We start from the raw sequence: 14,353 nt of genomic DNA, 5'->3' as shown, positions 1-14,353 counted from the left end.
CTCTAGGATTCCTACTCTAGAAATTGGAACGTGTGAATTTGAGAATTAGATGGGGCCAGCAGGAAGAGAAAGGATGGTCTTATGGTTAAGACAGGTGAATGCCACACACAGCTTGATTCTGTCCTTGTTTCTGCCACTGACTTTCTGTGGTGAAACTGAGCAAGTCACTTAAACTAAAATGTTGGCAAGTAGTCACTAATTGTGGTGGTCTTTTTTTTCTGGGTGCCCTGAGCTCTGAATTTTCAGAAATGCTGAGTGCCTGTAACAGAAGTTAGTGGGAGCGATGGATACTCAGAACCTGTGGTGATTCTGCATTGTGGACTGGAGGAATGAGTGCAGGATTGAGTCAGTCAGGTTTTGAGTAGTAAAGTAGGCTTTTTCACTGTGTGGCCTTAGGCATATCTCTCTGTTTTCCCATCTGCAAAATGGGAGTAATACTCTTATCTCACATGGGAGAGCTGTATATAAATGTATTAATGTTTGAAGCGCGTGGATGTTGCACTGATAAGTGCCTTAGAAAAGACTCTGAGGAAATGAATAATTCTACATTCGGTGCAGAGTTAGGAGGGTGCGCAAGTAAGTAAGGCAGGGCCTCTCACTGAATGATGAGGCTTAAACGTATTGAACTGATGCCTTATTTACTGTACACTAAGTGAGGAAAGATTCCTGTTGGGAGGCGGGGGGAAATAGTATGGAGTATTTTAGAATGATTTATACATATGCACAAGGGGACAGAATTAAGGTTGTGTGGGCAACCCAACTTTCAAGTGGTTGACTTTGCAACCTAACTAATTTTCTTTTAACATAGGTGTTTTTAGTATGTTATGTACTACTAATGTTGTACAAATGTTTATAAATGAAAATAATTGAAAGTTGATTGAGCCACATGAACTTCAGCTTAAAATAGTGGTAGTTTTGAAAGCAAAGCAATCCATTAGCCTTACAGTTGCAATTAGAGATGGTGTAATAAGACTTTTTTTCTGCAGTGTGCATCTGAAAGTTCTAATGTGTTCACCTGAGTTTTAAAGTTAGTCAGATATTGAAAATGATGGTGTATTTTTGCTTCTACTCTAAAATAATAATTGGTGTAGTATCTCTCCTGAACTATAAATAATTTTCATATTTACTGTTGGAACAAAATGTACCAATAATAATTTTCATATACTTTTTTTTAATGAGTCTTTTCTGCTGTGGCTCTGCCTTTCCTCCACAGCGGGGGAAGCATAGACATATCAAAGTTTTATTACATTAACCCCTTCCTTCTGCTTGCCAGATGACCTTATTTCCCCCATCTGCCCTTTCTGAGTGAAGAAACCACTGTTGTATTTGTTAGACAGGACATGAACGTGGGGCCTCTACCATTTTAAACTGTGACAGAGCAGCCATTTCATAGTAAATACTGACTTGAACATTCAAACTTCCTACTTGTCTCCTGATAATGAGTACAGAAAATGTGTTTGGTTGGTAGTGGTTTCCAGTGATCCTTTGGTCAGATGTTCATTCTGCTGTCAGCATTGCTCTGGATTTTAAAGATCTTTCAGCATCCAAACAGAAATTAGGAAGGATGATGAGTTCCGTGCTAACAGATGGTGACATATGTTACAGCCCAAAAAAAGCCTAAATTTAGTCTGAATAGATCTAAGTCTTGACCTCTCAGTTGAGATGTCTTGTGGCTAATGCATTGGATTGGGACTCAGGAGGTCTGGGTTCTTTTCCCAGTTCAGCCACAGACTTCCTGTATGACCGTGGGAAAGTCCCTTAGTCTCTCCTCTTGTGTATCATTTTCCCATCTGTAAAATGTGGATGTGTTCCTTCCCTATAGGGTAAACTCATTGTTTGTTGGATCCTCAGATACTCTTTTGGTGAGCATCATAAAAATAACCGATAAAATAGTTCTTCCTGATTGTGGTGAGTGGAATGCCATACTACTGCTTCAGTATATTAAGAAATGCTATAAAACAAAACTAAGGATATTTTCTGCACTTTTTAGTTTCTGAGAGGCAGTCATGTTCCATAGACTCAAAAATGTGTGCACTCATTTTCATTTTCTGCAGAGTGGCCTTTTTTAATCTGTCCCCTGTCTCAGTAAAGTACAGTCATAGTAGCACCCAAGTGTTCCTGCAGACTGCAAATAAAGTGAAGATGTTCTCAATTCAGCAATAAGTTGTAGTGACCCTCGGAGATTCAGCATGCAGTTCCTGTTCGAGGACTTTCATTGCAGGGAGCATAGATGGAAATGACTGTTCTTACTTTTACGAGGGGCCTGAGAGGAGGAGTTTTAACATTATACAGAACATAGAAAATGAAATAGACATGCCCAGTGCCCCAGCCCCATGGTTCTTAGTACTTCCCAAGTTACTGCCAGAACTGACAACTATCCTGAACAAAGACTTCCCTAGAAGTGCTTGGTCAGAGTAGACACTTGGCACCTCTTCTTCCTCCATCATCACAGCAGTACCCCCACTCATAAGCTATTATTAAAATAGACAGTGGAGGTGTTTTTTGAAGGTGCAGAATGTTCATCAAAATCTCTCAATTTCATTTGAACTCCCTAAATGTTTAGAGAGAAGTCCTGTAGATAGTGAGAGTTAATTGGAGCCAGCTGGTAAGTTTTCTGTCATCACTGTCTTTGGCTACACTAGGAGCTAAGTATATTTTAAATGTGTTAACTTGTCAGTTAACACATTGTATGCCTTGATGATGCTGAAAATACACCTTAAGTCCTTGTGCCAAATCAGAAAGTTTCTCCCTTTGGTTACCTAGTTGTGTTGTAGGCAGTGCATAATAATCCAAAAAACTGCTGCAGGTAAGCAATCTGTGGGAAAAAAATGGCATTAGCTGTTAAACTACCACAAATTCCAAGAACAACATAGACACCACTGCTTGTGGAAAACATGCTCTGGGTGTGTTGCATCTAGTTTATATAAGTTCATAGTGTTCCCTTCTGTTGGTTCTTTGTAAGACTCATTCAAAAGTACCCATGTAGCCAAAAATCTGCTAAAATTGAGGAATATATTTTTAGCAAATGTTTCATTATTTGTAATTTTCACAGCTGTCTCAGTTCAGTATAGTTCTTCATAAGTAGAAATACTTCCAAGAGTGATGTTCCTTCTTGGTGTGTCTCTCTTGCAGAGTGTCATATTGTTATTGTCTTAGATGCAGAAAGAGCAAGTTCAGAATGTAGTTGGGACCCTGAAGATGAAGAAAAGAGAGGGGAATATATGCTTTCATACCATCATCCCTAGCTGAATCAGTCTCAGTATTGTTCTCAAGAGCAGAGAAGGGATTATTGAATCTGGGATGATGTCTTAAATATCAGGATTCCTACACCCAATATGATCATTCTTCCCTTTTGGCCACTGCACATGTTTTTTTGTGCTGCTACTCCCAAGATATGATTTATTGGTCTCTTCTCTAGTCCAGTTATAGAAGTGGAGGAAGATAAAAGTACAAATAATTTTGATCTTCATAATGCAACCTTATGTCTTCCATGTTATCAAGGGGTAACAATTCTGTGGAAATAGCATGTTACTGATGTTATGTGAGTCTGTCTTTATATTCTTCTAATCAACTATTTCCTGCCCCAAGCTAAACATTATTCAACAGACTCAGGAAGGACCTTGTCGTGGTTCTGTTGCTCATAGCATTATTTGCTATGCTAACGCTTCCTGTGCATGCTGCAAAAAGAGACATCTTGAAGTTTGGGAATGGGGCAGACAGACACACAATGTTGAATCTTCTATGCTCTTCCGCATCGTCTCTGTATTCAACTTTTTATGCTTACTGATTTCTTTGGGGCCTCTGTTATCGGGATGACCAAACCATTGCAAAGAAGTATGGAACATGATTTAGTAATTCGAGGGGTGGGATAGGAAAGCGTGCTCAGTGAAGAACTTCTCTAGAAAAAGCCGGCTTAAAGAAGTGTCTGGCTAAAAACTGACTTACTTTAGTGAACCATTTGCTAAAAAAAAAACCAAACCAAAACAAAAGTAGACTGTTCTTTTTTTTTTTTTTTTTTACATAGAGGAAGAATAACACTTAAATGAGGCACAATATCTCAGAATTTCAATGAATTATGAATCTTTCCAAAAGACACTTTATATTTTTCAGAAACATCAACCACAGTCAGATTCAGTCTTAAAAGCATCTCTACTATGTGCTGTTCATGAAAGTACATCATCAGGTACTGGTTCAGAATTTTTATTTCAAAGATGCTGGAGCTAGCCTTATTCTTCCTACTTTCATGATGGTCCTGCCACCTGGTTCAGTGCTTATTTTTCCATATGTTGTAGCAGAAGTGTAGAAATGTGTGCAGAATCTGAAATAAGGTATTCTTGGCTCCTGAAATCAAAGTATGCAGAAGATTATGATCCCATGTAATGCAAGCTAGAAAAAGAGCAGCAGACTTGGTGGAAATTGAAGTAAGTTATTTTGCACTCTGAGGGATTAGAACCAGTTTTCCCTCAGTGTGGTAGCTCTAGGGTATTTATTATGTGCATTTGGATTTTTTAATAGTTTTGTACCTTGTCTTTCCTCTACTCCCCTCTTCTTGACATAAGAGCAGAGGCTGGAGAAAAAGATTTGTATTATCTTGTGACTGTTGAACTAAAAATTAGTTTTGGGGTAGAAAATGGGACAGAATGCTGCTCTGAAAGCTGGCAATTGAGTTTACTTTTTCAGAGTGTCTGGAGAATGAAAAGCCACATCAGGGGATGCCAGTGAAGTTATGAAAGGAAAAAATACTAAAATTACATTATTCTTGAAAATCTTTGAATGTTGTAGAACAATGATCATCTAATACCCTAACAAAAGGTAAGAACATGACTAGAAAACTGACACTAAATATGCATGTCTCATAGGCAAAATGTAGGAAATAAGTCTATTCTTTATTCTTAATTGTGTGTGGAAGTCACTTGACTCAATTAACTGATCTTACTGTAATGATGCAAAAACTTTGTGGCCACGAAGAGATCTGAGACTTCTTTTACTCAGTATTTGGGAGAAGGGTTGTCAAATTCAGACAAGGATGAGGAAGACAATTCTTTTGGTCTCTACTGGACAGACAGATGCTGACTTTGTAAACACTTGATGAAATAACTTCTGCTGACTATTGCCCTCTGACAACTTTTACAGTTGTCAAAATGGAGAAGACAGCGTAAAGCGGGTGGCTGTCCAGGAGGCAAGGGGAGGAGAACTCAGTTAAAGGGACTGCTTTTTATTTTTTCCCCCTCAATGTTGGTCTGCTGGCATTGTGCGTGTGGTGTGCATTCATAATAATGCCCTGGAGACAGAATTGTTAGAGCAGGGGTGGGCAAACGTTTTGGCCTGAGAGCCACATCGGGTTTCTGAAATTGTATGGAAGGCTGGTTAGGGGAGGCAATGCCTTCCCAAACAGCCAGGCATGGCCCGGCCCCTGCCCCCTATCCGACCCCCCTGCTTCTCGCCCCTGATGCACCCTCCCTCCCCGGACTCCTGCCCCATCCACCTCCCTCGTTCCCTGTCCCCTGACTGCCTCCGGACCCTCCCCTCCCCCCCCCCCCCGACTGCCCCCTACTGTCCCATCAACCCCTGCCCCATCCAACCATCCCTTCTCCCTGACCGCTCCACCACCACCCCATCCAACCCCCCTTCCTTTCTGACTGCCCCCCCGGGGACCGCCCTGACCCCTATCCACACCCCCGCCCCCTGACCATCACCCCGAACTCCCCTGCCCTCTGTCTAACCACCCCTGCTCCCTGCCCCCTTACTGCACTGCCTGGAGCACCGGGTCAGGCCGTGGTTCTGCAGCTGTGCTGCCCAGCAAGAGCTCACAGCCCTGCCACCCAGAGCATTGTGCTCGCGGCGCAGTGAGCTGCGGGAGAGAGGGAACAGCAGAGTAGGTGTCACGGGCTAGCCTCCCGGGGCAGGAGCTCAGGGGCCAGATGTGGCCCGCGGGCCGTAGTTTGCCCACGTCCGTGTTAGAGGCTTATTCCTTCCCTCATTCCCAGTGACCTGCTCCTGTCTAATCTTTCATTGCAGAATTTTTTGGTCAGAAAACTGAATCAGGAACTGGCACCAGAGATGTGGGACATGTGAGGAGTGCGGGTTAGAGATCACTTAAGAGTTTCCGGCACCAAGGAATTGGTTTGGGTGGTAGCTTGCTCTGCAAAACTGACGGCCTTTTCTAATGTTGGAAGCTTTCTCCAGTTTGTTGCCTCCTCCAGCTCTGGCAAACTGCTGAAAAAATGAAAACCGCCAATTTCTAAATGGCCAGAATTATTAAATGTAGCTACTAAAAGCTTAAAATGTAATGTATCTTTAAAAAAAAATGCACCCAGAGAATCTTATTCCATGCTTTCAGTGCAAGAAAGATGAATATAGAACTATATTGCCTGACTTCCAAAAGTGTTAAATGCTCAAATCTCCAGTTGACTTCATCAGGAGTTACATGGGCTCAGTAGCTCTGAAAATTAAACAGGTTTCTCTTTGCATACAAATACACATTACAACTGTTTTAAGTCACTGATTGGATGCAAACTGGTTATATTGCACATCAGTTCAATTCTGTTTATTAAATCCACATCCATCTTGAACAATGACAACTCAGACATTCTTCCATTTTGTGTCAACGAGTGCCCCTGTGCTCTAACGCACTCTATGGAGTGTGCTCGTCATTTGTGATTATTTCCCCCCCCAATATGGATACTGTTTGAAACAAAAAAGGGCCCTGTTTATTTTAACCCTTCTCCAGAAGCTTCATGTAGTCTGCACGACTGATCAGATATTTCCACCTGTACTAAACATCTGTTTAGCCACACACACACACACACACACACACACACACACACACACACACACACACACACACACACACACACACACACACACACAGTCTTTTTCATAGTTGAAATTATTTCCTAGAACAGCATATTTTGAAAACTATATACATTTAGAAAGTAAAGATTATTCAAGAGGAAGTGCAGACTTTTTGGGAATGTCAGTCACAATAAACAGTTTTTCTCATACAGAAACCACAAGCTAGAACAGGGATAGGCAACCTTTGGCACACGGCCCATCAGGAAAAGCCCCTGGTGGGCCAGGATGGTTTGTTTACCTGCAGCGTCCGCCAGTTCCACGGGCCGTGGTTCGCCGCTCCGGGCCAATGGGGGCTGCGGGAAGTGGCAGCCAGCACATCCCTCGGCCCGCGCTGCTTCCCGCAGCACCCATTGGCCTGAAACGGGCGAACCGCGGCCAGTGGGAGCCGCGATTGGCCAAACCTGCAGACTCTACAGGTAAACAAATGGTCCCGGCCCGCCAGAGGCTTTCTCTGACGGGCCGCGTTCCAAAGGTTGCCGATCCCTGAGCTAGAACATACATAACTAATCTTGATGTCTTTAACTTGGAGTGGTAAATTACATTGAAATTCAAGTTAGAAACACAGGTCTATCTTATCCATCCTTTCTTCTGAGGCAAGAACCCCTTTTCAACAATCTGTTTATACAAAATGAATGTATCTTCTTTGCCTCTATGAATTGCTAGTGGAAAAATAGCCAACATACTCCTTCACCACTTTTGAAATGCTTTTGAGTATGTGGTTTTTTTTTTGTTTTTGTTTTTAAAAAGTGCTAGACTTCACAGTACTTAAAGATTTGAGTTTCAAAGGGAGGTTGTGCCCTCATATTCTGTCATATTCATGTTCTTCACACATATATCCTGAAGGAATGGTATAAAATTAGACCACTTCATTCGTTTTTTATATAAATTAAATTTAAAAAATCCTCCTTTTTATTTCCTATGTCTTGCTTTTAGACTGACTCCATTGCATAGAGTGAACTCTTTGAGAACAATCTCCTTGTGTCCAGGGAAGGAACTGTGCCCCATCCTCAGGCCACTGGTCCATTGAGGTCTGGGGTAAGTGGTGGCCAGGCTAGGGGGACCTGGGCCTGTCCTCTCCACCAAGTCCCAACCCAGGACTCTGTCGGTGGTGGGTTACCTGTCACCAGCTCAGCGGTGGTCCTTCCGAAACACGCCGAGTCTTGGTCCAGTCTTTATCTGTTTCCCCTAAAGACTTCCTGGGTCATTTCCTACCCGAGTCGCCACAGTTCGCCGTCTTTGGGACTCTCTGATCTCTCCACCCTCTGTGGTGTCCCGAGCCTGGGTGGCGGAGTCAGTCTCCGTCTGGCTGGCCTCCGCGTGTCGGAGTGCAGGCGGTCTCTCCCAGGAGCTATGGATGCACCTCCTTCCCTGCCAGCGGTCAGCCCAGACTGAGCTGCTCTGCTGCCTTTTGTATCCTGGCTCCAGCTGGAGCATGCTCAGGAGAGCTGAGGGGGCGTGGCCTCCTTGACTGAGAGAGAAGTGTTAACCTCTGCTGTACGAGTGTGGGGGTGATACACCCTGTCACATCTGCTCTTAACAATCTCCAATGATGGAGATTCTACATCCTCCCTAGGCAATTTATTCCAGTACTTAGCCACCCTGATAGGAAGTTTTTTCTAATGTCCAACCTAAAGCATCCTTGCTGCAATTTAAGCCCATTGCTTCTTGTCCTTTCCTCTGAGGTTAAGGAGAACAATTTTTCTCCCTTCTGCTTGTTTACAACCTTTTAGGTACTTGAAAACTGTCATGTCCCCTCTGTCTTCTCTCCCAAAGACTGAACAAACCCAATTTTTTCAATCTTTCCTCATAGGTTATGTTTTCTAGACCTTTAATAATTTTTGTTGCTCTTCTCTGGACTTTCTCCAATTTGTCCACATCTTTCCTAAATGTGGCACCCAGAACTGGACACTATATTCCAGTGACGCCTAATCAGCGTAGAGTAGAGTGGAAGAATTACTTCTCATGTCTTGCTTGCATCACTCCTGCTAATACATCCCAGAATGATGTTTGCTTTTTTTGCAAGTGTTAAACCATTCACTTGTATTTCATGATTTCATGTTGAGTTTGCCATATAGTTTCGACTGAATGAAAAAAAAATTGAAACGTTTTGGTAATGTCAGAACAAAATGTTTTGTTTAGACCTGAGTCAAAAAAATTTGGTTTGATTTCAGGAATTCTGACAAAAGCAAAGGAAGATTAGATTCACAAAATGACCAGAGGAGGTAGTGGTGCTGCCTCTGCCACCTGCTTATAAGATAAGATATAACTTATACAGGTGATGAACTATTTTAGGTTATTATAGAGTCCATACAAATAACAGCTCTTCTGAGTTAGCTCAAGATCTCCTGGACACCATGGCAACCACTGGACTATCTCATTTGGCTTCTGACTTCAATTTGTGTCACTTGAGTACAAGCTGAACCTTGTGTTTAGATTTGGTTTGGAGACTTGTGTGCAGCAGGTTACATCCTCACCATGGACTGACAGTTGCATCCTTCAGTTTAGTGCTGGAGAGTATCGTCCTCATTAGGGTACTTTTTTGATGATTCATCCTCAAAGTTTAATAAAATCAGTTGTGCTTCCTGGGGGATCTGAGAGAATACTCTTCAGTTGACGGACTACTGTATCAATGATCTTGGAGGACTTTAATGACTAACACAAATAGGGAAGAGAGTATTTATAAATATTCTAAATTCATTCCATAAGTGACTAGGATTTATAAATGGTCTGCAAGAGATGCAATGAGAGAGAAGATGGCTGGCTTGCTGGTTACAGAAGTTTCATGCCAATTCTGGTTAATTAAAACATAAAGGGGTGTGTGTGTGTGGGGGGGGGGGTTGTTTTTGAAGTGTTATGCAGTGGATTTGCAAGAAGCAGAATTATTTTTTCTTTACCACCAAAACACCTGAAAAGTCCTGCATTATTTTGGGTTGTCTGTTACTTGGTACATAGCCAAGTTTTCCTTGTTGTTTTTCATGTTGTTTTGATAATTTGCTTAGATCCAGATTGAGGAGTTTGCCTCTCTCTAGGCATAGCAAGTTGAACCAATGGGTTTCCTTTAAACACAGTCTACTTATTTTCCTTCTGATTTTGGGCATCTTATTGCTGTTATTTAGTCCTTTATCATACAGAATCGTTTTCCACATTAAAATGACATAATCAACTTTAAATCTAGTCAGTTACAGGCACTACACCTGCCCAAGTCCTGTTTCCAGTTTTTGTAGATTTTGTTTTTTTAAAATGCTTTTCTGATTCTACTTGCTTTGTGAAAAACCTGTTTGTAAAAGGGAAACAGCAAAACTGTTTATATACCAATTGCTGTGAATGCATAAAGTAAATAAACAAAAATAGAAGTATTTTCTCAAATACTTTAGTTACAATAATCTTGGATGTTAAAAGTAACAAGGTATGTAAATATTTTTGAGACAAAAATGTGACTTTCAAATAGTTGGTTTTAAGCAAGGAATGCTGTTATGAGCAATATGATTTATTAAATTAGCTGAAAACACTAAGTGGAATTTTTCACCCTCAGTCACTTGACATGTAAATTTCTTCATATCCTTGACTTTTTTCTTTCAACCGAAGTTGTTGCTTCATTGATCTGCCAATAGGTGCTTGAGTTTGCGCTGAACTTAAATCTAGTAAAGCAGCTGCAGTTTGCTTGTTTCTATTTCCTGTGCATAAACTTTGGATAACATTTGATGTTAATGATTTTTTTGTTCATACAAGACTTATTATGGAAAATAATATTGCAATTGGATATTGCACTTTTCCTGCAGCAAAGTTGATTATGTATTATCCCCGTTTTAAAGATGGAGAAATGGAGGCACAAAGAAGTTAAAACCTGGTCTACGCTTAAAACTTATACTGGAATAGTTACGATGGTCAGAGATGTTAAAAAAACACATATCTGGCCACAAAGTATGCCAACAGCCTTCCCTTGTCTCCTCCTGGTAGGTGTAGATATGCTGATAGAAGAGGGCTTCTGTGGTCAGAGCTGAGGTGGTTGGGAGAAGGTGTATTCTTCTTCGAGTGATTGCTAGCCTATATTCCACAATAGGTGTGCGTGCTCACCTTGTGTACCGGTGCTGGAAGTTTTTCCCCTAGCGGTACCCGTAGGGCGGAGTGCAGCCTCCATGGCATGGTATAAGGGGAGCCGCGCGCTCCTCTCACCCTCAGTTCCTTCTTGCCACCAGTGAAGGTGCATCGGAACTACTCTGCTCCAGCTTTGCTGTAGCTCGTCCCCAGAGCTGCTTGTTCGTTCAGTGTTAGTACCTGTAGTTAGTTAGCTGTTCAGTTAGTTCAGTTCGAGCGCCTGGGCCGGGGCATGCCCCGTGTCCTGGGTTTTAAATTGTGTGACACTTGTAGGCAATCTATGCCAAAGAGTGACCCACACGCAGACAGTTTACGCTGCTTGGGAGAGACCCATATCAGTGAATGTTGCAAGATTTGCAAGTCGTTCAAATCTCAGACTAAGAGAGAAAGAGATACCGGACCATTCTGATGGAGTCGATGCGGACCCCGACGCGCCGCTGCGAGTCACCGCTGCGCACTGTGGGGTCGGTGCGCGGCGACCTTCCGGCGCCTTCAACCAATCGGCACCGCTCCCCATCTACGGGGCACAAGAAGGCAATAAGGACGCCTTCTTCGCAGCGGCATGGAGGAAAACCCGGGGCAGAGGCTAGACCCATGTCGGGCAGCCCTCGATCCCCTCCGGCCTCTAGGCCTCCAACTCACATAGAGTGGAGCAGCCCAGCGCTGAGATAAACCCGGGGCAGAGGCTAGATCCATGTTGGGCAGTCCTCGATCGGCCTCTAGGAGCAGCCCGGCTGCTTCAGACCAGACCTCCCCGGATGTCCGGATGCCCTCCACGCCAGAGGCCCTGCAGGCGGCCCGGGATGTCAAGTCCATGTCGGTACCAGGAGCACTGCCAATGCCAGCCCCACGCTCCAGGGCTCGGTCCCGGTCTCGGTCCCGGGAGCGTTCCCAACGCCGTTCACCACCTAGCGACCATTCAGGGCAAAGTTCACGTGGATCGCCCTCCACTTCGACCAGACTATCTGGTTGGGTGTCACCCACTGAGATTCTCGGCACCTCTTCATTTCAAGGAGTGAGTACTGACGGGACCAAGGCAGACGTTGCCAAAGGTCCTCATCTGAGAGGGGCTACCGCATCAGGCCACGGGACGGATGTCGACGCCGTTCCCACTCAGAATTCCACTCCAAGACCCTCCAGGGCATCGCCTCCACAGCGATAAAGGTTCACGGAGGCTGGACTCTTTCAGAAGAAAAAATTATTCGTCCTCAAGCTTTCAGTTAAGAGTGGCAAACCACCAGGCGCCCCTGGGCAGGTACGAATTCAATTTGTGGGGTTCCCTGCCCAAGTTCTAGGACTCCCTCCAGGAATGCGATAGGAAAGAGTTCAAGGCACTGGTGGAGGAGAGTATAGTGGCTGCAAGGACAACCCTACAAGCGGCTTCGGATGCGGCGAACACGGCTGCGCGGTCTATGGCCTCCACGGTGTCCATAAGAAGGGTGTCATGGCTCCTGCTGTCCGGGCTGTTGGGTGAGGCGCAGGCGGCCATGCAGGCTCTCCCATTTGATGGGATACAAGGCTGCATGGCATGAAAGACTCACGCACAACCCTCCAGGCTCTGGGCCTCTATGTCCCGGCTCTGGCAAAACCTAAGTTCAGGCCGCCCTCCAGAAGTATGAGGCTGCCCATAAGAAGCAACGGGACTATAGGAGACGCCTCAGTCTCAGCCAGCTCCCCAGCCTGGGTCCGCCAAGGGCAAGCAGGTGGGGAAAAGGCGCTTTTGACAGGATTTTTGGGAGCAACCCGGCAGTCCTCATCAGGGATCCACCCCAATAACGGTCCCTTTCTTTAACCAGTTGTGTGCTTTCCTCCCAGAATGGTCACGGCTGACCTTGGACCGATGGGTCCTCAACACCATCTCCCGGGGTTACACCCTCCAGTTTACTTCCTCCCCACCCGACCACCCCCTGCCTCCGTCCCTCTTGGGGGACCCCTCACACGAAGCTCTGCTCAAGCAGGAGGTGGGGCGGCTCCTGGGACTAGGAGCAATAGAGGAGGTGCCCGAGAAGTTCATGGGCAAGGGGTATTACTCCCGATATTTCCTTACCCCAAAGGCCAAAGGGGGGCTCAGGCCCATCCTGGACCTGTGAGGTCTGAACCAGTACATGGTAAAACTCAGGTTCCGTGTGGTTTCCTTGGCCTCCATCATCCCCTCCCTGGATCTCGAAAACTGGTATGCTGCCCTCGATCTCCAGAATGCGTACTTTCACATCCACATATTCGAGGGGCACGGGCGCTTCCTCCATTTCATGGTGGGACAGAATCACTACCAATTCACGGTCCTCCCGTTTGGCCTCTCCACTGCCCCCAGGGCGTTTACAAAATGCATGTCGGGGATAGTGGCCTACCTCAGTGGCCTCTTTCAGGACCAGGGCCGCCTCCTCCATCCCAACCTAGCAGCTCTTCACCTCACAGCGTGGCTGCTCAGTGGCTAGGCGGTGAGGGAAAGGACATGCTTGGAACAGGTTCAGTGTGTCCTCCTTGAAAGTAGATGGCCCTCCACTCGCTGCTCTTATTTGGCGAAGTGGTCCCAGTTTTCCAGGTGGGCGGCGGACCGAGGTGTTCCCCCGTAGCCGCCCCGATCCAGTTTATTCTGGTTCACCTCCTCCCAGAAGGCCCAGGGCCTGGCGCCCTAGTCAGTCAGGGTGCACCTGGCAAGGGCACACAGTATTTTCCCATGCTCTGACTGGCCGGTTCCTTAAGGGCTCGGACCATCTTTTCCCATATCCTAGACCTCCGGTTCTGCAGTGGGACCTGAATCTGGTGTTGACCCATCTCACGGGGCCCTTGTTTGAGCCGCTAGCTGCATGCTCCTGGTAAGGCCTCTCGTGGAAGGTGGCCTTCCTGGTCGCGATCACGTCAGCCAGGAGGGTCTCGGAGCTCAGGGCCCTGACCTCCGAGTCCCCATACACGGCGTTTCATAAGGACAAGGTCCACCTCCACCCGCATCCTGCGTTCCTCCCGAAGGCGGTCTCTGACAATCACATGGGTCAGGACCTTTTTCTGCTGTTCCTCTGCCCCAAACTGCACGCGTCCAGTGAGGAGCGCCATCTCCACGCTTGATGTGTGGAGGGCTCTGGCGTTCTACCTCAAGCGGCCTAAGCCATTCAGGAAGTCCTTGCAACTGTTCGTCGCCTCGGCTGAGCGCATGAGGGGTCGGTCGATCTCCACTCAGCACCTCTCCAATTGGAACACTTTGTGCATCCATACCTGTTCTGCTCTGGCAGGTATTCACCTGCCACCGATTGTGAAGGCGCACTCAACTCGGGTGCAGGCCTCGTTGGCTGCCTTCTTGGCCCAGGTCCCTGTCCAGGACATTTGCAGGGCCGCTACGTGGTCTTCGGTTCACATGTAAACCTCGCACTATGTGATCGTCTCCCAAGCCAGGGATGACGCTGGATTT

At 45.5% G+C, this 14,353-nt stretch overlaps 1 protein-coding gene across 5 annotated transcripts in view; it reads left to right on the top strand.

The window, feature by feature from the left end:
• The window catches only part of TLK1 (tousled like kinase 1), a 163,477-nt gene that overhangs the window by 22,799 nt on the left and 126,325 nt on the right, over positions 1 to 14,353 (top strand). The gene's annotated exons all lie outside the window — the stretch shown is intronic.

The sequence above is a fragment of the Chrysemys picta genome, chromosome 11 (assembly GCF_011386835.1).
Source record: "Chrysemys picta bellii isolate R12L10 chromosome 11, ASM1138683v2, whole genome shotgun sequence".
Lineage (NCBI taxonomy): Eukaryota > Metazoa > Chordata > Testudines > Emydidae > Chrysemys > Chrysemys picta.
This window is presented reverse-complemented; position numbering and strand designations above follow the sequence as displayed.